The sequence below is a fragment of the Triticum aestivum genome, chromosome 1A, assembly GCF_018294505.1.
Source record: "Triticum aestivum cultivar Chinese Spring chromosome 1A, IWGSC CS RefSeq v2.1, whole genome shotgun sequence".
Taxonomy (NCBI): domain Eukaryota; kingdom Viridiplantae; phylum Streptophyta; class Magnoliopsida; order Poales; family Poaceae; genus Triticum; species Triticum aestivum.
The window spans coordinates 134970896-134995539 of NC_057794.1; positions in this window are offsets into that span (position 1 = coordinate 134970896).

Genomic DNA, 24644 nt, shown 5'->3' on the forward strand with positions numbered 1-24644 from the left:
AGTTGCATGGCAATATATCTCGGAATGGCTATGGAAATGCCATGATAGGTAGGTATGGTGGATGTTTTGAGGAAGATATAATGAGGCTTATGTGTGACATAGTGTATCATATCACGGGGTTTGGATGCACCGGCGAAGTTTGCACCAACTCTCGAGGTGAGAAAGGGCAATGCACGGTACCGAAGAGGCTAGCAATGATGGAAGGGTGAGAGTGTGTATAATCCATGGACTCAACATTAGTCATAAAGAACTCACATACTTATTGCAAAAATCTATTATTCATCAAAACAAAGTACTACACGCATGCTCCTAGGGGGATAGATTGGTAGGAAAAGACCATCGCTCGTCCCCGACCGCCACTCATAAGGAAGACAATCAATAAACACCTCATGCTCCGACTTCGTTACATAACAGTTCACCATACGTGCATGCTACGGGACTTGCAAACCTCAACATAAGTATTTCTCAATTTCACAATTACTCGACTAGCATGACTCTAATATCACCATCTTTATATCGCAAAACTATTGCAAGGAATCAAACATATCATATTCAGCGATCTACAAGTTTATGTAGGATTTTATGACTAACCATGTGAATGACCATTTCCTGTCATCTCTCTAAATAGATATAAGTGAAGCACGAGAGTTTAATTCTTTCTACAAAAGATATGCCCGTGCTCTAACAAATATAAGTGAAGCAAAAGAGCATTCTACAAATGGCGGTTGTCTAAGTGAAGAGAAACAGGCAATCCAAACTTCAAATGATATAAGTGAAGCACATGAAGCATTCTATAAAGCCATACTCAAAAGATATAAGTGAAGTGTAAAGAGCATTCTATAAATCAACCAAAGACCATCTCATACCAGCATGGTGCATAAAAAAAATAAAAACCTAAATGCAAAAGACGCTCCAAGACTTGCACATATCGCATGAACGAAACGAATCCAAAAACATACCGATACTTGTTGAAGAAAGAGGGGATGCCTCCCCAGCATCCCCAAGCTTAGACGCTTGAGTCTCCTTGAATATTTACTTGGGGTGCCTCGGGCATCCCCAAGCTTGAGCTCTTGCCTCTCTTCCTTCTTCTCACATCGAAACCTTCTCGATCATCGAACACTTCATCCACCCAAAACTCCAATAGAAAACTCGGTAAGATCCGTTAGTATAATAAAGCAAATCAGTACTCTAAGTACTGTTGCAAACCAATTCATATTTTTTTTGCATTGTGTCTACTGTAATATAACTTTTTCATTGCTTAATCCACTGATATAAATTGATAGTTTCATCAAAACAAGCAAACTATGCATCAAAAACAGAATCTGTCTAAAACAGAACAGTCTGTAGCAATCTGAACATTCACCATACTTATGATACTTGAAAAATTCTACCAAAATTAGGAAAAATAAAAAATTTGTATAGTAAGACAGTTCAAAAAGAATCAGAACCATTTGACGTTCCAGCTAAAAATGTAAAATCGCGCACTACAGCCAAAGTTTCTGTCCTGCACCGTACAAACCATCAAGAAAATGTAAACATCCTAAAGGCAAACCTTGGCACATTATTTTTATAATACAATGGAATTGTAGAAGGGGATAATTATTTTTATTGAAAAGTTTCCGTAATCAAGATTCACAAAGTTTCCGTGAGCATGAACAAAGTTCAAGGCTAGCTCCCACTTCAACAATGCTTATCTTTCTCACTTTCGCTTTCCTTTTTGAAAAAGTTTTGGGTTCCCCTCTTTATTTTTGTTGTTTTTGAACTATATGAAAGCACTCAACAGAAATAAATGACTCCCTAAAACTTCCGGGTTGTCTCCCTGGCAGCGCTTTCTTTAAAGCCATTAAGCTAGGCATATAGTGCTCAAGTAATGGATCCACTCGGATCCCAAGGTATATCAAAGCCAATTTTAATTAACAATGATTTGTAATTTAGTGGTGAGCACAAGGTAACATATATCATGTAATCACGAAGTCTAACTCTCTTCCTATGCATCGGCATGTCATAAAAGAACAGTTCATGCACACAAAGTAAAGGCCAATGCATAGTATAAACAGTTTCTTGCAATTTTATCATATTGAAAACATAGAGAGGTGGAGATATAGTTCCTCTCTCATAATAATTGCAAGTAGGAGCAGCAAGCACATGCATATTATATTCATCAAAATCATCATGTGCAACAGTAAAAGGCAACCTATCAATATATTCCTTAATAAGAGCAAACTTCTCCGATATAGTGTAGTTTGGAGAATTCAAAAAGATAATAGGACTATCATGCGTGGGTGCAATAGCAACAATTTCATGTTTAACATAAGGAACTATAGCAAGTTCATCTCCATAAGCATAATTCATATTGGCATCTTGGCCACAAGCATAGCAAGCATCATCAAAAAGGGATATTTCAAGAGAATCAATGGGATCATAATAGTCATCATAGGTATCATCCTTCGGTAAGCATGAAGGGAAATTAAACAATGTATGAGTTGAAGAGTTACTCTCATTAGAAGGTGGGCACGGGTAGCTAATCTACTCTTCCTCCTTTTGTTCTTCGCTCTCCTCATCATCTTTTTCATCTAATGAGCTCACAGTTTCATCAATTTCTTCTTCCATAGACTCCTCCAAAATATTAGTCTCTTCTTGGACACCGGAGTAGTTCTCAATATATGGTTTAACATAAGCATTAGAAGCATAATTATCATAGCAATATTTAAGTATGGCAAAATTTTCAGATTTGTGAAAAGTAGCATCATACTTTTCAATCAAAGAAGCAATTTCATAAGCACCCTTAAAAGCAACAAATTCTTCAATTTGTTGAACATCATAGTAATTGTAAACACCCTTAGCATACGAAGATACAATTCCATTATCACTAAACTCACATTGATAGGGAAGGTGTTTCTTAGGGTTTTCAGAACAACAAGTAAAATCATAAATTTCACATAAATTCCAAGCATAACATTGCAAACGATGAATTTGACCCAATAGAATTTTCCCTTTTTCAGATATTCGGTGTCTCACATAACAAGCATGCTCATCTAAGGATTTGCCCTCAACTAAGCTAGTTGGGGTTTCAGCACGAGCACATAGGGATCGAAGATGATCCAAGTAATAAGCTTCAGCAGTGTGATAGATTTTGAGTGGTTCTTCAACCATTGGTTTAGTAGGTACAACTAATTTTTTTTGGTATTTTGCATTTCCTACCCATAACTAAAGATAGGAAATAACTACGAACAACAAATAAAAATTACTTAGTGATAAAGCAAACAAGCACACACGAGAATATTCACCCCACGCTATTGCTCCCCGGCAACGGCGCCAGAAAAAGGTCTTAATAACCCACAAGTATAGGGGATCAATTGTAGCCTCTTTCGATAAGTAAGAGTGTCGAACCCAACGAGGAGCTAAAGGTAGAACAAATATTCCCTCAAGTTCTATCGACCACCGATACAACTCTACGCACGCTTGACGTTCGCTTTACCTAGAACAAGTATGAAACTAGAAGTGCGTTGTAGGTGTTGTTGGATAGGTTTCCAAGATAATAAAGAGCATGTAAATAAAAGGTGGGGGCTGTTTAGACAAAGAAACAACTAAATTAGTTTTAGTAGAGAGCTTGTTGTCAAGAGAAAGTTATTTGTCCCTAGGCAATCAATAACTAGACCGGTAATCATTATTGCAATTTTATTTGAGGGAGAGGCATAAGCTAACATACTTTCTCTACTTGGATCATATGCACTTATGATTGGAACTCTAGCAAGAATCTGCAACTACTAAAGATTCATTAAGGTAAAACCCAACCATAGCATTAAAGTATCAAGTCCCCTTTATCCCATACACAAACAACCTACTTACTCGGGTCTGTGCTTCTGTTACTCACGCCACCCACCATAAGCAAATCATAAGCATATTGCAAACCCTACAGCGGGAATCCCTCACGCTTGCGCGACATGGAGAGCACCATAGGACAACACCAATAATAAAACATACAACTCAAACAAATCACGACCATCAGATAGCCATTAGGACAAAACAGATCTACTCAAACATCATAGGATAGCCATACATCATTGGGAAATAATATATAGCGTTGAGCACCATGTTTAAGTAGAGATTACAGCGGGTAAGAGAGAGGTTACACCGCTGCATAGAGGGGGGAAGAGTTGGTGATGATGGTGGTGAAGTTGTTGGTGAAGATGGCGGTGATGATGATGGCCCCCGGTGGCACTCCGGCGCCACCGGAAGCAAGGGGGAGAGGGCCCCCCTCCTCCTTCTTCTTCCTTGACCTCCTCCCTAGATGGGAGAAGGGTTTCCCCTCTGGTCCTTGGCTCCCATGGCGTGGGAGGGGCGAGAGCCCCTCCAAGATTGGATCTATCTCTCTGTCTCTCTCTGTTTCTGCGTTCTTTCCTGGCTCTGTTTCACCGTTTCGTATATATATGGAGATCCGTAACTCCGATTGGCCTGAAACCTTCACCGTGATTTTTTTCCGAATATTAGCTTTCTTGCGGCAAAAGAAGAGCGTCAACCGCCTTACGGTGGGCTCATGAGGGTAAGGGGCGCGCCCTAAGGGGGGGGGGGGGGCGCCCCCTGCCTCGTGACCACCTCGGGCACTGGTTCGCGTTGATTTTCCTTCCAAATTTCCCAAAAATAAGCTTCGTCCGTTTTTATCCCGTTTGGACTCCGTTTGATATGGATATTCTGCGAAACCAAAAACATGCAACAGACAGGAACTGGCACTGGGCACTGGATCAATATGTTAGTCCCAAAAGTAATATAAAAAGTTGCCAAAAAGTATATGAAAGTTGAATAATATTGGCATGGAAAAATAAAAAATTATAGATACGACGGAGACGTATCACCTATGCTTAATCTGTCTGTGCAACAGAGGAGTTAAATTTTTACAAAGATCATGTTGACCCGGCAGACATGACGTCATTAAAGAGACCAACAACAGAGCATGAGCCGGTGTTGAAGTTCAAATCAGCTGATGACACCAAGATGGTTGACTTTGTGCCTGACGACTCATCCAAGAAGTTCATCATCAGTGCTAACTTGGATCCAAAATAGGAAGGTGCGCTCATCGAGTTCATCCATGAGAACCGGGACATCTTCGCATGGAAACCTTCAGACATGCCGGGTGTCCCGAGGGAACTCGCTGAGCACACTCTCAATATTGATCCAAAGTTTAAACCTGTCAGACAATTTCTCCGACGGTTCAATGAAGAAAGGCGCAAGGCCATTGGAGAAGAGGTGGCCCAGCTTTTGGCAGCTGGGTTCATTATAGAAGTCTTTCACCCAGAGTGGTTAGCCAACCCGGTGCTTGTACTCAAAAAGAATGGCACCTGGCGTATGTGTGTGGATTATACCGATCTGAACAAGGCTTGTCTGGCTGATCCTTTTTCCCTCCCCGTATCGATCAGATCATTGATGCTACGGCGGGTTGCGCACGTTTGAGTTTCTTGGATGCTTATTCCGGCTATCATCATATCAAGATTGCGGTCAAGGATCAGGAGAAGACGGCTTTTATCACTCCTTTTGGAGCTTTGTGCTATGTGTCTATGCCTTTCGGGCTTAAGAGTGCCGAGGGACTTACCAACGATGTGTGTAGAATTGTCTTCATGATCAAATTGGGCGTAATGTTCATGCTTATGTGGATGATATAGTGGTAAATTCCAGGAAAGAGGAAACCTTGGTCACAGATCTGAAAGAGACTTTCGATAATCTCCGGGTCTACAAAATGATGCTTAACCCAGCCAAGTGTGTTTTTGGAGTCCTAGCTGGCAAGCTCTTGGGTTTTTTGGTGTCTAACCGAGGTATTGAGGCTAACCCGGAGAAAATCAAGGCAATTACATCCCTGGCTAAACCAACATGCATCAATGACGTTGAACGACTGGCGGGCCGTGTTGCTGCTTTGAGCTGGTTCATAAGCCAGTTAGGGGAGAAGGCAATGCCTTTGTATCAGATGATGAAGAAAACATGTGATTTTGTTTGGAGCGATGCTGCAAACTCTGCTTTTGAAGATCTGAAGACACAGCTTGCTGAGCCGCTGGTCCTGGCTGCTCCAGTTGAGAAAGAGCCGCTGCTGTTATACGTGGCCACCAACTCACGAGTTGTTAGTGTGGCTATTGTGGTGGAGCGCAAGGAGGCTGGCAAGGAGCATCCGGTTCAATGGCCGGTTTACTACATCAGTGAGGTGCTAATTGAATCCAAACAACGATATCCACATTGGCAGAAGCTCGTATATGGGGTGTTCATGGCATGCCGGAAGCTTAAGCATTATTTTCAGGGACATCCAATCACCGTGGTTAGCTTTGCTCCTTTGGGAGACATCATTCAAAATAGAGAAGCCACTGGGCGAGTCGCCAAGTGGGCAATTGAGCTTGGGTCTCATGGGTTGAAGTATGTGCCACGTACCGCGATCAAATCTGAAGCACTGGTTGACTTCATTAATGACTGGACAGAGATGCAGATGCCAGAAGAGAAACCAGACAACACGTATTGGACTATTCATTTTGATGGGTCTAGACAGTTGGAAGGCTCGGGGGCTGAAGTTGTGTTAACCTCTCTGCGAGGTGACAAATTTTGTTATGTGTTGCGGTTGATGTTTCCTTGCACTAACAATGCAGCAGAGTATGAAGCCTTGCTCCATGGTCTTCGAGTGGCAAAAGAGATGAGTTTGAGCTGGGTCAGATGTCTTGGCGACTCAGATCTAGTGGCTCAACAGGTATCAGGCAAGTGGGATTCCAAGGACCCTCTCATGGAGGCTTATCGCCGGGAGGTTGATGCTGTTGTAGGGCATTTTAAAGGTTATCAGGTGGATCACATTGACCGTTGAAAGAACGAAGCGGCTGATGCTTTAAGCCGGTTGGGGTCTCAGCGTTAGCCGGTACCACCTAACACCTTTTTGGATGTTTTGCATAACCCGTCTGTCAAGTTGCCCACAGAAGAATATTTAGCTGTTCCTGACCTGGAGGCGCAGTTGGTGGCGGCTCTTCATGTCATTCCAGATTGGACAGTGCCGTTCTTGGCTTACATGACCCGGGGAGAGTTGCCAGCGGATGAGACCCTGGCTCGATAGATAACCCGGCGGTCTAAGTCAATGACGATTTCGGATGGAGAATTATACCATCGCAGTGTCTCCGAAGTGTTTCAGCGGCGTGTTTCCCCCGAAGAAGGTCAAGAAATACTTCGTGAGATCCATGAAGGCGATTGTGGTCATCACGCCGGGTCAAAATCTCTGGCGGCCAAGGCTTTTTGTCACAGTTTTTACTAGTTGACGGCTCACGCTGATGCAGAGGATCTGGTCAGCAGATGTGATGGATGTCAAAAGTTTGCACGACGAGCGCATGTGCCGTCTCAAGAGCTCCGGATGATTCCAATCACTTGGCCGTTTGCGGTCTGGGGGCTTGACATGGTGGGATCTTTCAAAAGGTCTAAGGATAAAAAGACACATCTCTTGGTGGGACCTTTCAAACCCCGGCTTATGGTTTCCTTACAGCGAACGCCGGGTTGTTGGGTAGAGGAATTACCCTCGGTGTTATGGAGTATCAACACCACACCTAACAGGTCTATAGGTTACACACCTTTCTTCATGGTTTATGGAGCAGAAGCAGTGTTGCCTAGTGACATCCGTCATGACTCGCCCCGTGTGGGGGCTTATGTTGAAGCTAATAATGAACAAGCCAGATAGGATGCACTTGACTTGTTGGATGAAGAGAGAGACTTAGCAGCGGCTCGGTCAGCAATTTATCAACAGGACCTGCGCCGTTATCACAGCTGCCGGGTCAAATCCAGGACTTTTCAAGAAGGCGACCTGGTGCTCCGGCTCATCCAGGATCTGTCAGATGCGCACAAGCTATCCCCGCCATGGGAAGGACCCTTTGTGGTCAGCAAGAACTTAAACAACGGGTTGTATTACCTCACTGATGTTTGAGAACACAAAGATTCATGTAAGTCAGAGGAGGAGACTCGCCGGCCATGGAACATTACTCAACTTCGGCCATACTACACCTGAGCTACCGGCTCTCATCATGTACATACTTTAACATTGTATATACCATGATAAGTAATAAAGTAAGACCATCGGTCTCTTTTCTTTTCAAAGATTATGCATCTTTGTTATTTCTTATTCTCAAATGACTATTAAGGAGCTGATCATATTTGAATCAAGTCTAACCTTTTTTGGTCCTGCTTATGATCGTATTAGAATCTAGCTGCAATTATCATGGTCACTTGGGGGCTTCCTGTTCAAACATAGGTCGTATTCGAACCAAAGAGAACATAGCTGTCGTAACCCTCTTGATCGGCTCAAGGACAAACTCACTAGGGGGCTTCTTGATCGTATTTGAATCATATCTTAACCCCTTTTGGGTCCGACTTGGATCGTATTCGAATCAGGGTTGTTAAAAACCTCTCAAGGTCATTTGGGGGCTTCCTGTTCAAACATAGGTCGTATTCGAACCAAAGAGAACATAGCTGTCGGAGTACCCTCTTGATCGGTGCAACGCCACAGCCACTGGGGGCTATATGGTCGTATTCGAACCTTAGCTTAACCCCTTTGGTCCGGTTTACTGATTGTATTTGAATCAGAAGCCACCAACCTTTAAATATAAGGTTAAATCATACTTATTAACTTTTATTTGCCTTTGAGTTTCTTGTTGCAAATAATTAGCATGATCTTCTTCACCGATTTGTCTATTTGACAACATGGCTACCAAGGTATGATGATCATTGAAGTATTCAAAGGTATTGATTTCTTAGAAAGATTGAGTATCGGCTTCATTACCTGGGTTACTCAAGCCGGTGGTCTAAGGATCAAAGGTACAAGTGTGGCTATTATTTATATATAATTGCCTACTGCATTAACTAAAGAGTTAGCTCCAGCCCTTGTCCTTTATTCATATCTACTTTCTGTTTTCTATTATGATAAACATATTGGATATAAGCCGGGTGTTTTAACCCGTTCAGTTCTAAGCCACCAAGCCAGTCTTTTCTTGTCTCTACAGGGAACAGATTTAAAGTGTTGCAAAAACAATCATCAAATATAAATATTGCCATCAGAAACACGGAGTCACATACAGTGTTTTATGCATGATGGCATAAGCAAGGCATTCAGTGTTTTCACAACTAACCTATCACATGACTTTTTATAAGCCAATGAATATGGTTATTATTCCTCCCTCACCAGGTCACCGCCCTCTGTTGGCTAGAAGTTGGGTTTTGACCAGTCAAAACCATTCACGGCGACGAATTATGCTTCATCGTCGATCAGGCCTGCCGGGTCAACTTCCGGGGCAAATGTATTTTCTGTTACAGGCGGGATCAAGTCCGTCACCTTGTACGAGGGAGTCGCCATCTTCTTATTTTTAGCATCAAAACCCGACTGATATTTGTCAATATTGGTATCATCTCCAAGGGTAGTTGCCTGAGGTCGGACTCCGCGCACGCAAGCCATGAAGTCATCCTGTTCAAAGGGAGATCCGTCTTCCTTCACGGTGGGATAGCCTCTGGCCACGTCCGCCAGGTCTAGGTCTGGCACCCAAACCTTGGAGCGGCTCAGGGCAGGCAAAGCCCCGGCTCGAGCACAGGAGCATTTCACTTCTTGAAATCTGGCAGGCAGGATTAACAGTTTCTTCAGGACGTCGCTGAGCCGGTTGGGTCCTTGATTGGCAGGAGAGATGGCGGTAAGTGCCCGTTGTGCGCCAATATACAGTTGTTCTACCAAAGTATACACTGCCTTCAGTTTAATCAAAGGATCTTGGCTCAGATTTTTGCTTCATGGGCCTGCACATATTTTATACACAAAGTCACCTGGTGGCTTATACTCCGGATCAGCAAAAGCACACAAAAGTAAAGTCGGACGGCTTACCAAAGATGACAGCCACCATTTGAGACACTCGGCCCTTTAAACCATTTAGCTCTGTTGAAATCTCTTCAAGGGCTGTTTCGGCCTTCTCAGCGCGTTGGGTCAGAAGCGTTTTTTCCTCTTCCCAGGTTTTCTTCTTGGCAGCGAAGCTAGTCTTTAAATTTTCCGTCTCAAAGAGACTTATTTGCAGTTTGGAGTTAGCAGATTTGATTTCTGCTTCTTGACTCGCTAGCCGGGTCTTCGCATCAGTCAATTGCGAGTTCAATTCAGATAAGGCATTCTGCAAAACATTCAGATGAGTCAAGATTTTGCTTCAAGTTCAAAAATCAAGATTCAAGTCTCAAGTACTTTACAAATAACCACTTGACACTTGGGGGCTAATGTATTTCAAATCAAAATTTTATGACTCTAAAGACATACTTTAAGTCCCAAGTACCTTACAAAGTAACAACACTTGGCACTTGGGGGCTAATGTATGCAGTTCAGCGAGTTTCTCAAGGTTAAGCCGGAATATTAAGTTCTTTGAATATGGTACAAAACAATTTAAGGTACCGACTCATTTATGATCAAAAAGAACCGGCCCTTGGGGACTACAGGTGAAGTTTTGTTCTATTTTATTGAACTCAAAAAAAAATCAAAGGTGAAGGTCTTGCCCTATATGCTAAAGTCTACAGATCATTCCGGTTGTCTCATAATCTAAAGACTTGGGGGCTGAAGGAATATAGATAAGCCGGAAGAACATACCTCATATTTCAGCTGCAACTGTTTGACCATTTCGATCTCAGAGTCACGACTGGAGTGCACGTGGCTGAGATAGCCGGATAAAATACCGTTGGCATTTAAATGGTCGTAATTGGCAACGTCAAAGCGCAGTTTTTGCCTCTCCAATGCCTCTTGTTTCGCAGTACACCGAGCCAGCACGGTTGGATTCCTTGGCTCAATAAAATGGCTCCCGGTGATCTGAACGTCTTGGGCAGACGGTGATGGCGGGTTGGCTGAGCTTGATGGTCCAGTTGCGGAAGGGTTTACAGTGGTCTCATCAAACGACAGCTCAGGAGGATTTGCTTCTGCGTCAATAGGCGGGTCTTCTGGAGCGTCGGTTAATGGAGAAGATGGCCTGGCCGGGTCAGATGCAAGCACCGGCGGGTCTTCTGCCTGCCTTCTTGGATTTAGCTTGGCAACTAAGATAAATATTGCAGGATTGTCAGTATAAAGATACAATTTGAACAAACCGGAAACAAGGAGGATTTTTTACACAGGGGAAGTCTTGAAGGCCGGAAATTGCGTCTGTGACAAGTCGCTAGAAGAGGAGGACACCTCCTGAAAAGATAAAACAAAGTTAAAAGTAAGGCAGGGGAAAGGATCCATTAAATAGAGTTAAAGACAGAAAGAAGTGAACCTCATTCGGGCGCTTTTGAGGAGTTTGTTGAAGAATGACAGCCGGCTCATCTTCAGTCTGAGCCTGATGGCGGCTTTCATGTTGCTGCTTTTTCAAACGAAAGGTGGGATCCAAGTGAGCTAAAGGGTTAGAAAACCTTACTTTACGGATCACTCATCGAATTTTTTGTCTTGGCAAGGGCTCTGAGTTGGAGGAAATGATAGTTACCTCTGCTTCCATAGCCTGAATGGCCCCAGTGTCATCCTGGTAATGATCAGTGTCAATAAGATTGTTAAAAAATTGGCCAAGGGAATCAAAGGCTACCTCTGAATCAGATGTATCATCAAGCTTCATCAAATCTTCAGCAGTGCTCTTTTTTTCCGATCTCCGGGTCGTTTTCTTGGCATTTATGGCGGCGACTTTCGTTTTCTTGGCAGCCTCGTGGTCATACTTAACTTTCCAGAAGTCAAATTTGGCCTGCAGACGGGTAAAAACAAGATAAAGAGTCAGGCAAGTATTAAAACAATACGGCTGGGAAAATACAAAGGAGAGAAATAACAATATCCTTACTTCTGGCACCGGGTTAAGCTGGCAGAAGGGGTTTAACCCGACGACACTGCAATCTTCGTATTTCCTGTTCACCAGAAGAGTTGACATTGAGACAATATGATCTTCTATTAATTGAACGGGGCTATGACGAAGAGAGTCATCCGGGCCTCCACCATACTCATACATCAGCTTTGACCGGCGGCTCAAAGGGATGACCCGCCATGAGATCCAGCAGCGGGTTAGATCAACTCCAGTTAACCCGTTCCCCAACAGAGCATTGATCCTTTTGATGGATGGTATCAGCCTCTTGCGTTCAGCAACAGTAAGCTTATCAGGAAGCGCGAACTTGGAGTCAAGACGATCGGGGCGATAGCCCGGCAGTGGCTTCTCGTTTGCTGGTGAAGTGTCCTGGCAGTAGAACCAAGTCTGGTTCCAGTCCTTTGGGTGACTTGGTAAGACAATGAGGGGGAAGACGGCACCCTGCCGGCGCTGAATTGATATGCCTCCAAGCTCTAAGCTAAGGCCGTTGGTGCACTTGTTCTGCCGGTTTAGGTAGAAGTATTCTCTAAACAACTCCACGGTCGGCTCTTGTTGAAGATATACTTCACAGAGTACTTGGAAGTTACAGATGTTAGATATGGAATTAGGCCCGATATCTTGAGGATGGAGCTTGAAAAAGTGGAGGACCTCTCTGAAGAACTTTGAGCTGGGCGGTGAGAAGCCGCGGTTCATATGGTCAGTGAAAATGATCACTTCGCCGTCTCTTGGGTTGGGCCATTCTTCTTCCGAGTTAGGGGCACGGTAAGACATGACAATTTTCGCTGGCAGAAATCCTATGGTGAAGAACTCTTTCAAACGTTCCTCAGTCATGGTTGAGGGAACCCAGTTATAGATGGTTGGTGTTTTGGACGGCATGATGGGCAAACAAGAACTGAAAATAAAAGCAATATGCCAGTTCAGTTTAATGGTGATATTGACAGTTAAGTGATGAAGAGGCAAACAAGTAATGGCGGCTTAGTTAAGGGCTAATGACATATAAGGAAAATTAAGCCGACATGATAAGCCGCCATGACTACAGATATTTGAAGAAGGCAATTTCAGCTAAGTGTTGAGACAAACAAGTTTCTTAAATTGTTTGGTATTATTCCAGATCAAATGGCCATTTAAAATAAAAAAAATCTAGACCTAAAAAAGTTCAGCGCAGAAGAGTATGTAAGTTCTAATACAACCTTTGAAACAGAGAAAGGGATCTGTGGATAGAGAAAAGGCACAAGAACACTACCACACGAGCATATATATATTTTTGGATCAAGAAGGGGCCTGCAGTGGAAAAACTACGAGGGACTGCGATGAACTCGGAAGAACACGAAAGAATCTGGAAACCCTAAGTGCGGATCTGAAAAGTGAAAAGAAGAGAACTTACAGTCACAGGTCTTCTGTGGAGATCGCCGCTGTTCTCTGGATCGGTTCAGGTTGATGCGGCGGCCAACGTCGATGGAGACGGAGGTGAATCACGGCGGCGGCAAAGCTCGAGCAGCAGGGGGTACACGAGAGGAAGAAGATGGAGCGAGAGAGGAGAATGAGAAGGCCGAGGTGTGCCTATTTATAAGGAAAGATGTGAACAGACGGGCGCAAAAATCAAGGAGAACCGAATAATGGTTATCTAGCTACACAGACGCCTCGATTCTCGGGAAGCATTAAAGATAAAAGATCCGTTGGGAGATGATGTCATGAAAGTTCTTTGCGTTTTCAAGAGATGACATCACGGCGGGTTACGAAAACTTTAACGAAGATAAGAAGATGGATTTTTGTATAAGTATTGAAGATTGACAAAGAATGAAATTCAAATTGAACCTAGGGCCTAATGTTGGGGATATTACTATCAGTCATGACCCGCCCAGGAGGGGCTGGGTCAGCTCCAATGGCGGGTTATGAAAGAAGCCCAGTAAACATTCAAGATGATAGTTTATTAAACCTTATAGAAGGCCCAAGGGCCTGGAGGCGGCTTAAGGCCCGATATTGTAAACCGCCGTATGTAAGGAAAGACTTGTAAAGAAAGGCATGTAAAGGAAGCCACCGAGCCGGACATGATTATGAGCCGGCCGGGACTCTGTAGGCCACCAGGCGTCAACCCATGTATATAAGGGGATGACCCGGTGGCGGCTTAGGGCAAGAAATAACAAGTCGATAACCAAGCCGGCGGGTTGAGCCTCTTGGTGATCGAAACCCTAGCAATACCAATACCAACTAGACGTAGGCTTTTACCTTCATCGTAAGGGGCCGAACTAGTATAAAACCCTCTCATGTCCTTTGTCCCGATTAACCCCTTTAAGCTTCCTAGTGCGATGGCCCTACGACTAATTCCTGCTCTAGGACATCTTCCGTGACAATTCCACGACAAGACTCGTGCTGGAAACCCTAGATCCATAGAGGTTGACCTCGTTTTTCCCTAAGTCCTTCTCTGCATTATTTTGTGGCCCTGCTCATTGCATCATAACTTCATCACCATAGCTCCGCTTCATGCGCATAATATATCAAAATGTTCATTGTGAGATGCTCTTCATTTCTTTCCGTTGTGACATGCTTGTTTGAGTCCATCCTGATGCCCAAATCATTGATGCAAGAGTGCTTTAAAATGTTAGCTCCTGTTACTTAGCAGATTATGAGGATTTGTCATTTTTGTCACATTTGTTGTGTGCATCTTATGGGCATGAGCTCTACATGTGTTTTGATCTATGCCATGCCATATTTACAGGCGTGCTTGCCATGTATTTTTGTGATCAATGTGGTGACTAGAACAAGCATGCAAAGTAGCCTTCGTGATATTGCTGATTTCACGGGCTTCAGATTTTGCCAAGTCTTGTGCCTGCTGTTATTTTTATGTCATGTAAACATGATGCTACAGTGAGATCCATGCTGGTTTTGAGTTGCTTCAGTAAGGGTGATTTGGACATATGGTTGTGCTCTATCCATCCATGCCCCTGTTTGAAATTATGGAGTGCTCTAGCATGTCTTAATCTTGCTCTACTTCTGCTATAAATTGTTCCTGACAGATTGTTTACATGTTAATCAATTTTGCCATGGCTGTTGTTGTTGATCCATGCATGCTATGAACTTGATCTTGCCATGGTTAGCTTCATGAACATGTCATCTTGCTTTTGATATGCTTAGTTTGTCATGCAATGCCTTGTGGTGAGTGGATCGAGCTTGCAAAGATTCCTTCATAATTCTGTTTATGCCATGCTCAGTTTTCTGCTAAGTCTGAATATGTTAATAAAACTTGCTATGTTTACATGGTTGCCATCATATCTTCTGTGCATTTTTGGCTCATGATCAGTAAGGGACTTTTGTTCTATGCATTTAGTAGTTTCATGCCATGCCTTTGTTTGCTATGATATGTTCCTGTAGAATGTTGTTTGCTTGCTCTAAACATTGCTTCCTGATGTTATTTCTGGCATATTAGTATTTTCACTAAGTCTGTGAAGCTGATATCTTTTGCACTTTTGCCTTGCTTGTTTGAACATGTTCTTGTGTGATTTAGCCATAGCTCAGTGTTCATGTTTTATCAAGCATCTTTTGTAGATCACTTCCATGTACTTTGTTGCTATGTTGGGGTGCAGTAGCTTAGTTTCTTATTGCATTCTAGATGGCATCGTGCTGTTAATCGCAGAATTGTGCCATTCTTGTTTTGCTTGCCATTTGCAAACCGTGCATCCGATTCCGATGATCTTTATATCGATTTCGACCGAAATCATCTCATCTTTCGAGAGGCACACTTGGTTTGCCAAGTTTATGCCTTGATCAATCTTTTCCTTCCGGAGCACGCATATGCATTGCATATCACATCTCGCATATCATGCCATGTTTTGCATCATGTTGCTTGCGCATTGCACCATGGTTGATTGTTGTTACTTTGTTTGTGTTCTTGCTTTGGGTAGAGCCGGGAGACAAGTACGTGATTGAGGAGCCTGTTGAGTAAGCTTACGAAGATCAAGCTTTCGTCAACTCTGAGAACTTTGCAGGCCAGATGACCATACCCTCGAAATCACTTCTATCTTTGCTTGCTAGTTGTTTGCTCTATTGCTATGCCGCGACACCTACCACTTGATATATCATGCCTCCCATATTTCCATGTCAAGCCTCTAACCCACTTTTCCTAGCAAACCATTGTTTGGCTATGTTACCGCTTTGCTTAGCCCCTCTTATAGCGTTGCTAGTTGCAGGTGAAGTTGAAGTTTGTTCCTTGTTGGAACATGGATTTTGTTGGGATGTCATTATTATATCTTGTTTACTTTAATGCATCTATATACTTGGAAAAGGGTGGAAGGCTCGGCCTTATGCCTGGTGTTTTGTTCCACTCTTGTCGCCCTAGTTTCCGTCATACCGGTGTTATGTTCCTTGATTTTGCATTCCTTACGCGGTTGGGTGTTATGGGAACCCCTTGACAGTTCGCCTTGAATAAAACTCCTCCAGCAAGGCCCAACCTCCGAGTATTGGATATACTCCAGGCAAGGCCAATGTCATTGCAGATGCTTTGAGCAGGAAGGATTACTACAACAGTTTGATTCTCAAGCCATTCCAACCGGACCTTTGTGAAGCTTTCCGCAAACTGAATCTCCAAGTTGTTCCTCAAGGCTTTCTTGCCAACCTCCAAGTCTCTCCTACTTTGGAAGATCAAATTCGTGAGGCACAACTTCTTGATACCATGGTGAAGAAGGTGAAAAATGGGATCGCCAAGAGCCAACCCAAGTACAAGTGTTATCGCCTTGATGACAAAGACACTCTATTCTTCGAGGATCGAATCATGGTTCCTAAAGGTGATCTACGTAATGTCATTATGAACGAGGCACACAATTCCCTTCTATCCATTCATCCTGGAAGTACAAAGATGTACCATGACCTCAATCAGTCATATTGGTGGACTCGAATGAAGCGAGAAATTGCTCAGTTCGTGAATGAATGTGATGTCTGCAGAAGAGTGAAAGCAGAACACCAACGGCCAGCTGGTCTCCTCCAACCTCTTGCCATTCCAGAATGGAAGTTTGATCATATTGAGATGGACTTCGTGACTGGATTTCCCAAGTCTAGGCGTGGAAATGATGCTATCTTCGTTGTCATCGACAAGCTTACTAAAGTGGCTCATTTCCTTCCAATCAAAGAATCTATCACAACAGCTCAGTTGGCAGAGCTATACACCTCCAGGATTGTCTCTCTGCACAGCATTCCGCAATTGATATATTCAGATCGTGGAAGCATCTTCACTTCTAAGTTCTAGGACTCCTTCCAGAAGTCCATGGGCACCAACATTCGCTTCAGCACAGCCTTCCATCCTCAAACTAGTGCACAAGTCGAGCGAGCCAATCAAATCCTTGAAGATATGCTCAGGGCTTGTGTCATTTCCTTCGGTATGAAGTGGGAAGATTGTCTTCCATATGCCGAGTTCTCCTACAATAGCAGCTTCCAAGCAAGCTCGGGCAAGGCCCCATTCGAGATTCTCTATGGCAGAAAGTGCCGTACTCCTCTTAATTGGTCAGAGACTAGTGAACGCCAACTTCTTCACAATGACTTAATCACAGAAGCTGAAGAAATGTGTAAAGTCATCCGTGAAAATCTCAAAGCCGCGCAATCGCGCCAGAAGAGTTACTATGATAGCAAACACAGTGATTTGGCTTTCGAGATCAGAGACCATGTCTACCTCCACGTCTCTCTAATGAATGGTACTCGTCGCTTCGGTATCAAAGAGAAGCTTGCCCCTAGATACGTGGGTCCTTTCAAGATCATTGGTAAAAGAGGCGAACTTGCCTATCAACTTGAGCTTCCGTCCAACTTCGCAAACATGCACGACGTGTTTCACGTGTCTCAGCTTCGCAAATGCTTCAAGAGTCCTGAACGGACCATCAACTTCGAAGAGATTGATCTCCAAGAAGACCTATCTTATCATGAGCATCCCGTTGCTATTCTTGAAGAAACTGAGCGCAAGACTCGCAACAAGTCTATCAAATTCCTGAAAGTGAAGTGGTCACACCATTTCGACCAAGAAGCCACCTGGGAACGTGAGGACCACCTCCCTTCTGAATATCCGGAGTTCTTTCAGTCCTAGATCTCGGGCCAAGATCCTTTCGTAGTGGTGGAGTGTTGTAACACCCCGGATGTAACTTGTCATATTTGTAATTCCGACTCTGCCATTTTCGGCTCTAAGTTATGAGATTTCCCGTCGTGGTTGGGTTTTGTCTTCGTTTTGCATTTTGTTCTTGTCATGCATTTCATATCATGTCATCATGTGCATCTCATTTGCATACGTGTTCGTCTCATGCATCCGAGCATTTTCCCCGTTGTCCGTTTTGCAATCCGACACTCCTACGTCCTCCGGCGTACCCCTCTTGTCTCTTTTTGTGAGCGGGTGTTAAACGTTCTCGGAATGGACTGAGATTTGCCAAGTGTCCTGGGTACACCACTAGTAGTCCGCCTGTCAAATTTCGTGCCATTTGGAGTCCGTTTGATACTCCAACGGTTAACCGGGGAACTGTAAAGGCCTCGTGTGTGTTGCAGCCCAACACCCCTCCAAAACGTCCCAATAACCCATCCAAACCACTCCCATGTCCTCCGCCGTTGGATCACGATCGCGTGGCGAAAACTACACCTCATTTGGACACTCCTACCTCCTCCCACCTATAAATATGTGCTCCTCGTCCAAATTCCGGGTCCAAAACCCTAATTTTCGTCCCCCGCCGAAACCGGACGCGTCCACAACGGCCGGACACATCTGCCCGCCGTCGCCCAGCCAATATCCGCCCGCCACGTGTCCCACCGCCGTCCTCTCCACGGCCGGCCCGGCGAGCCCGGATCAGGCCCGCCCGGCCCATCGCCGCCGCCGCGCCCCCGCGCCTTCCCCGCGTGTCCCCGCGCCTAAGCGCCGCCGCCTCGCAAGCCCTCGCCGCTTCTCCGCCGCCGGCGCGCCTCTGTCGTCGCCTCGCCGGTGCGCAACCACGCCACCATCGCCGGCCGCCTCTCCGGTCACCTCACCTGCCGCGGACCTCGCCGTCCCCGACGGATCTGGCCTCCTACGCCGCCCTTTCTCTCTGGCCTCGTCTTCGCTGTTCCCGACGAACTCCGGCCACCGCAGCGTTCTCCAGTGAGCTCTCCGGCGAGATCCGCCGCCACCTCGAGACACGTGCTAGAAACCCTAGATCCATAGAGGTTGACCTTGTTTTTCCCTAAGTCCTTCTCTGCATTATTTTGTGGCCCTACTCATTGCATCATAACTTCATCACCGTAGCTCCACTTCATGCACATAATATATCAAAATGTTCATTGTGAGATTCTCTTCATTTCATTCCATTGTGACATGCTTGTTTGAGTCCATCCTGATGCCCAAATCATTGATGCAAGAGTGCTTTAAAATGTTAGCTCCTGTTACTTAGCAGGTTATGAGGATTTGTCATTTTTGTCACATTTGTTGTGTGCATCTTATGGGCATGAGCTCTACATGTGTTTTGATCTATGCCATGCCATATTTATAGGGGTGCTTGCCATGTATTTTTGTGATCAATGTGGTGACTAGCACAAACATGCAAAGTAGCCTTCGTGATATTGCTGATTTCAGGGACTTAGGATTTTGCTAAGTCTTGTGCCTGCTGTTATTTTTATGCCATGTAAACATGATGCTATAGTGAGATCCATGTTGGTTTTGAGTTGCTTCAGTAAGGGTGATTTGGACATATGGTTGTGCTCTATCCATCCATGCCCCTGTTTGAAATTATGGAGTGCTCTAGCATGTCTTAATCTTGCTCTACTTTTGCTATAAAATGTTCCTGACAGATTGTTTACAAGTTAATCAATTTTGCCATGGTTGTTGCTGTTGATCCATGCATGCTATGAACTTGATCTTGCCATGGTTAGCTTCATGAACATGTCATCTTGCTTTTGATATGCTTAGTTTGTCATGCAATGCCTCGTGGTGAGTGAATCGAGCTTGCAAAGATGCCTTCATAATTCTGTTTATGCCATGCTCAGTTTTCTGCTAAGTCTAAATATGTTAATAAAACTTGCTATGTTTACATGGTTGCCATCATATCTTCTGTGCCTTTTTGGCTCATGATCAGTAAGGGGCTTTTGTTCTATGCATTCGGTAGTTTCATGCCATGCCTTTGTTTGCTATGATATGTTCCTGTAGAATGTTGTTTGCTTGCTCTAACATTGCTTCCTGATGTTATTTCTGGCATATCAGTATTTTCACTAAGTCTGTGAAGCTGATATCTCTTGCACTTTTGCCATGCTTGTTTGAACCTGTTCTTGTGTGATTTAGCCGTAGCTCAGTGTTCATGTTTTGCCAAGCATCTTTGGTAGATCACTTACATGTACTTTGTTGCTATGTTGGGGGTGCATTAGCTTAGTTTCTTGTTGCATTCTACATGGCATTGTGCTGTTAATCGCAGAATTGTGCCATTCTTGTTTTGCTTGCCATTTGCAAACCATGCATCCGATTCCGATGATCTTTATATCGATTTCGACCGAAATCATCTCATCTTTCCAGAGGCACACTTGGTTTGCCAAGTTTATTCCTTGATCAATATTTTCCTTCCGGAGCACGCATATGCATTGCATATCACATCTCACATATCATGCCATGTTTTGCATCATGTTGATTGTGCATTGCACCATGGTTGATTGTTGTTACTTTGTTTGTGTTCTTGCTTTGGGTAGAGCTGGGAGACGAGTACGTGATCGAGGAGCCTGTTGAGTACGCTTACGAAGATCAAGCTTTCGTCAACTCTGAGAACTTTGCAGGCAAGATGACCATACCCTCGAAATCACTTCTATCTTTGCTTGCTAGTTGTTCGCTCTATTGCTATGCCGCGATACCTACCACTTGCTATATCATGCCTCCCATATTGCCATGTCAAGCCTCTAACCCACTTTTCCTAGCAAACCGGTTTTTGGCTATGTTACCGCTTTGCTCAGCCCCTCTTATAGCGTTGCTAGTTGTAGGTGAAGTTGAAGTTTGTTCCTTGTTGGAACATGGATTTTGTTGGGATATCATTATTATATCTTGTTTAGTTTAATGCATCTATATACTTGGTAAAGGGTGGAAGGCTCGGCCTTATTCCTAGTGTTTTGTTCCACTCTTGTCGCCCTAGTTTCCGTCATACCGGTGTTATGTTCCTTGATTTTGTGTTCCTTACACGGTTGGGTGTTATGGGAACCCCTTGACAGTTCGCCTTGAATAAAACTCCTCTAGCTAGGCCCATCCTTGGTTTTACCATTTGCCACCTAAGACTTTTTCCCTTGGGTTCCGTAGACTCAAGGGTCATCTTTATTTTAAAACCTCCGGGCCAGTGCTCCTCTGAGTGTTGGTCCAAAACAGAGCCACTTGCAGCGCCACCTCGGGGAAACTTGAGGTTTGGTTTTAGTTGTACATAGTGTTCATCCGGTGTGCCCTGAGAACGAGATATGTGCAGCTCCTATCGGCATTTGTCGGCACATTCGGGCGGCTTTGCTCGTCTTGTTTTACCATTGTCGAAATGTCTTGTAACCAGGATTCCGAGTCTGATCGGGTCTTCTTGGGAGAAGGAATATCCTTCGTTGACCGTGAGAGCTTGTGATGGGCTAAGTTGGGACACCCCGCAGGGTTTTGAACTTTCGAAAGCCGTGCCCGCGGTTATGGCAGATGGGAATTTTTTAATATCTGGTTGTAAAAAACTTGACACTTAACTTAATTAAAATGGATCAACCGCATGTGTAGCCGTGATGGTGTCTTTTCGGCGGAGTCCGGGAAGAGAACATGGTCTCGTGTTATGCTTGAATGTAAGTAGCTTCAGGATCACTTCTTGATCACTTTTAGCTTCTCGACCATGCTTTGCTTCTCTTCTCGCTCTCTTTTGCATAAGTTAGCCACCATATATGCTTAGTGCTTTGCTGCAGCTCCACCTCACTACCCATTTCCTACCCTTAAGCTTAAATAGTCTTGATCGGGAGGGTGTGAGATTGCTGAGTCCCCGTGACTCACAAATACTTCCAAACAGATGCAGGTGCCGATGATGCCAGTGCAGGGGACGCTACCGAACTCAAGTGGGAGTTCGACGAGGATTCGGGCCGTTACTATGTTTCTTTTCCGGATGATCAGTAGAGGAGCCCAGTTGGGGCGATCGGGGATCTAGCATCTGGGGTTGTCTTTCTTTATTTTGGTAGCGTAGTTGAACCTTGATTGTATTCTGGATGATGTATGATATATTTATGTATTGTGTGAAGTGGCATTTGTAAGCCAACTCTTTATCCCTTTCTTATTCAGTACATGGGATGTGTAAAGATTACCCCTCTTGCGACATACCTACCATGCGGTTATGCCTCTAAGTCGTGCCCCGACACGTGGGAGATATAGTCACATCGTGGGTGTTACAAGTTGGTAATCAGAGCCTTCTCCGACTTAGGAGCCCCCTGCTTGATCGAATCGCTGACGTTGTTGAGTCTAGAACAAAAAAATTCGAGTCTTAGGATTATATATATCGGAGAGTGGATTCTTTTTACTCCTCAATCCCTTCGTCACTCTGGTGAGGCCTCCTGATGTAGAGCTTTGACTCTTCTCTCCTAAAATTTCATGAATTTTTTTTAGGATCATGCGGGTATCTTGGAACCTCTTCGATGGTTTTGTGACAAGAACATTGTTCTTTGTGCCTCCTGACATTTAGGGGTTGTGGCTGTGTCCCAGGGAGTTGAGCTCCAAGGTGTTATCGTCACAATTTTATCGTTGCAGTTCTGGAATACCTGAGTTTGCCGACATCGAAAATCTCTTTTATGCAGTTGTTGGTGAGATAACCTCGACTCCACCTAGTACTAGGGCGGGATTTCAGGAGTATTGCCATAACTCGTATAACGGATGCTTTTCGAAGGTTGAGGTAAATGATTTCCGAAGGTTTCTTGGTTATGTGTTGAAGGATGGATACAACTGGGTGTAGGATTTGCTAGTTTTGGGTGAGATATTATGCTTCCCCTGTATCCCTAACACCTGATTGCATAACCAGAAAGTTTTGGGAGTTTTATAGGTGGGAATTCATGTAGCTCTTGTATTTATTCCCGCAGATATTTGGTTTGTGATTGGGTAATCCTTACCAATTATTTGTTCATATCCGGGCCTTGTTGCTTTATTCATCTACCTTTTATCTAAGTGGCTTCTCAACTTTATGGAAGTGTGATGATTTACTTTGGAATTCATTCATTCATTCTTGTTCAAATGTTAAGGTTATATGTTGCAATTTCGATCCATTGATTCAGCTTGAATATATGTCTTTCAAGATGCTAGTGGATGTCAACCTCTTCAGGATGGCTCCTCCAAAGCATCAGAATCCGAACCCTCCGCCACCACCTCCACCTCCGGAGGCATGGCAAGCTGTCATGGCAGCCACCAACACCAACACTCAGATGCTTTTACAGCTCTTGCAAGAGCGTAACCAAGAGCAAGGCACCCAAGGAAATCAAGGCCAAGGCAACAATCAGCCTCAGTTTGCTACCCTCAACCAGTTCCTCGCAAACCAGTGGAAGTCCTTCAGCAACTGTGTCGAGGCCACAGACACCGATGACTGGCTCGTGGATATCTACAAACATTTTGAGTGTAGCAATGTCAGGCCTGAGGACTTTGTCAAGTTTGCTTCGTTTCAACTCAAAGACCAAGCTGCCGAGTGGTATTAACAATACAAAGATTCCAGAGGAGGTCGTGTGATTACCTGGGATGATTTCCACCGAGACTTCAATGCTCATCACATTCCACAAAGTGTTGCTGAGAGTAAGAGTGAAGAGTTCCGCAATCTCAAGCAAGGCAGCATGTCTGTGTATCAATACAATATCCAGTTTCAGAAACTCGCTCGCTTCGCTAAACAAGACGTCTCTGATGAAAAGAGCATGATTTATCAATTCAGAGGTGGCCTCAAAGAAGATCTACAGTTAGCTCTCGTGCTTTTTGAGCCAACCAAGTATGATGAATTCTACAATATGTCACTAAAGCAAGAAGCTGCTCAGCTCAAGTGTGATGCTTCTAAGAAGAGAGTCAGAGATGCAGTTCAATCTTCTTCTTCAACTCAAGTGGCAGCTAAGCAACAGAAGTTTTGGTTGCCTCCTCCTCCATTCCGTCAGCCTTACCAGCAGAAGAGCAAAGGTGGCAATGGATCTTCCCACCCACCCAACCTAGGCTATCAGAACAAAGCTCAGTCTCATACTCCAAGGTCAAGTGCTCCTTATCATCGTCCGCTCTCAGAGGTCACTTGCAACAAAGTGTCAGCAGAAAGGGTACTATGCAAACAAATGCTTCAACCAAAGGCACCTTCCGCCTTCTCCTCCCGTGAGATCTGCCAGCAATGTAGTGGTCAAGCATAATCCCAAGCATGCCAAGGTCAACATGATGAATGCAACTCAGGCAGAGGATTCTTCAGAAGTGATCATGGGTAACCTTCCAGTTAACTCTTGTCCTGCAAAAGTATTGTTTGATACTGGTGCATCACTTTCTTTCATTTCAAGACCTTTTGTTGCCAAGCATGAGTTTGTGACCGAAAATATTCCTTTTCCATTGAAGATTGTGTCCCCGGGGAAGCAAATGACATCTAATAATTGCGTCCCAGATGTGTCTATCAAGATGGGTGACTATAAGTTTCTATCTTCTCCTATTGTTCTTGGTGATTCAGATATTGATCTAATTCTCGGCATGGACTGGCTTTCTAAGCACAAGGCTCAGCTTGATTGTGCTGCCAGGCAGATTCAATTGACACACTCGTCTGAGGATGTGATCATCTATGCCACTTTTGATGGTACCATTCGACTGTTTTCTCTCAATGAGAAGGGCGAGTTGAATGCCATCTCTCAGATTCCAGTCGT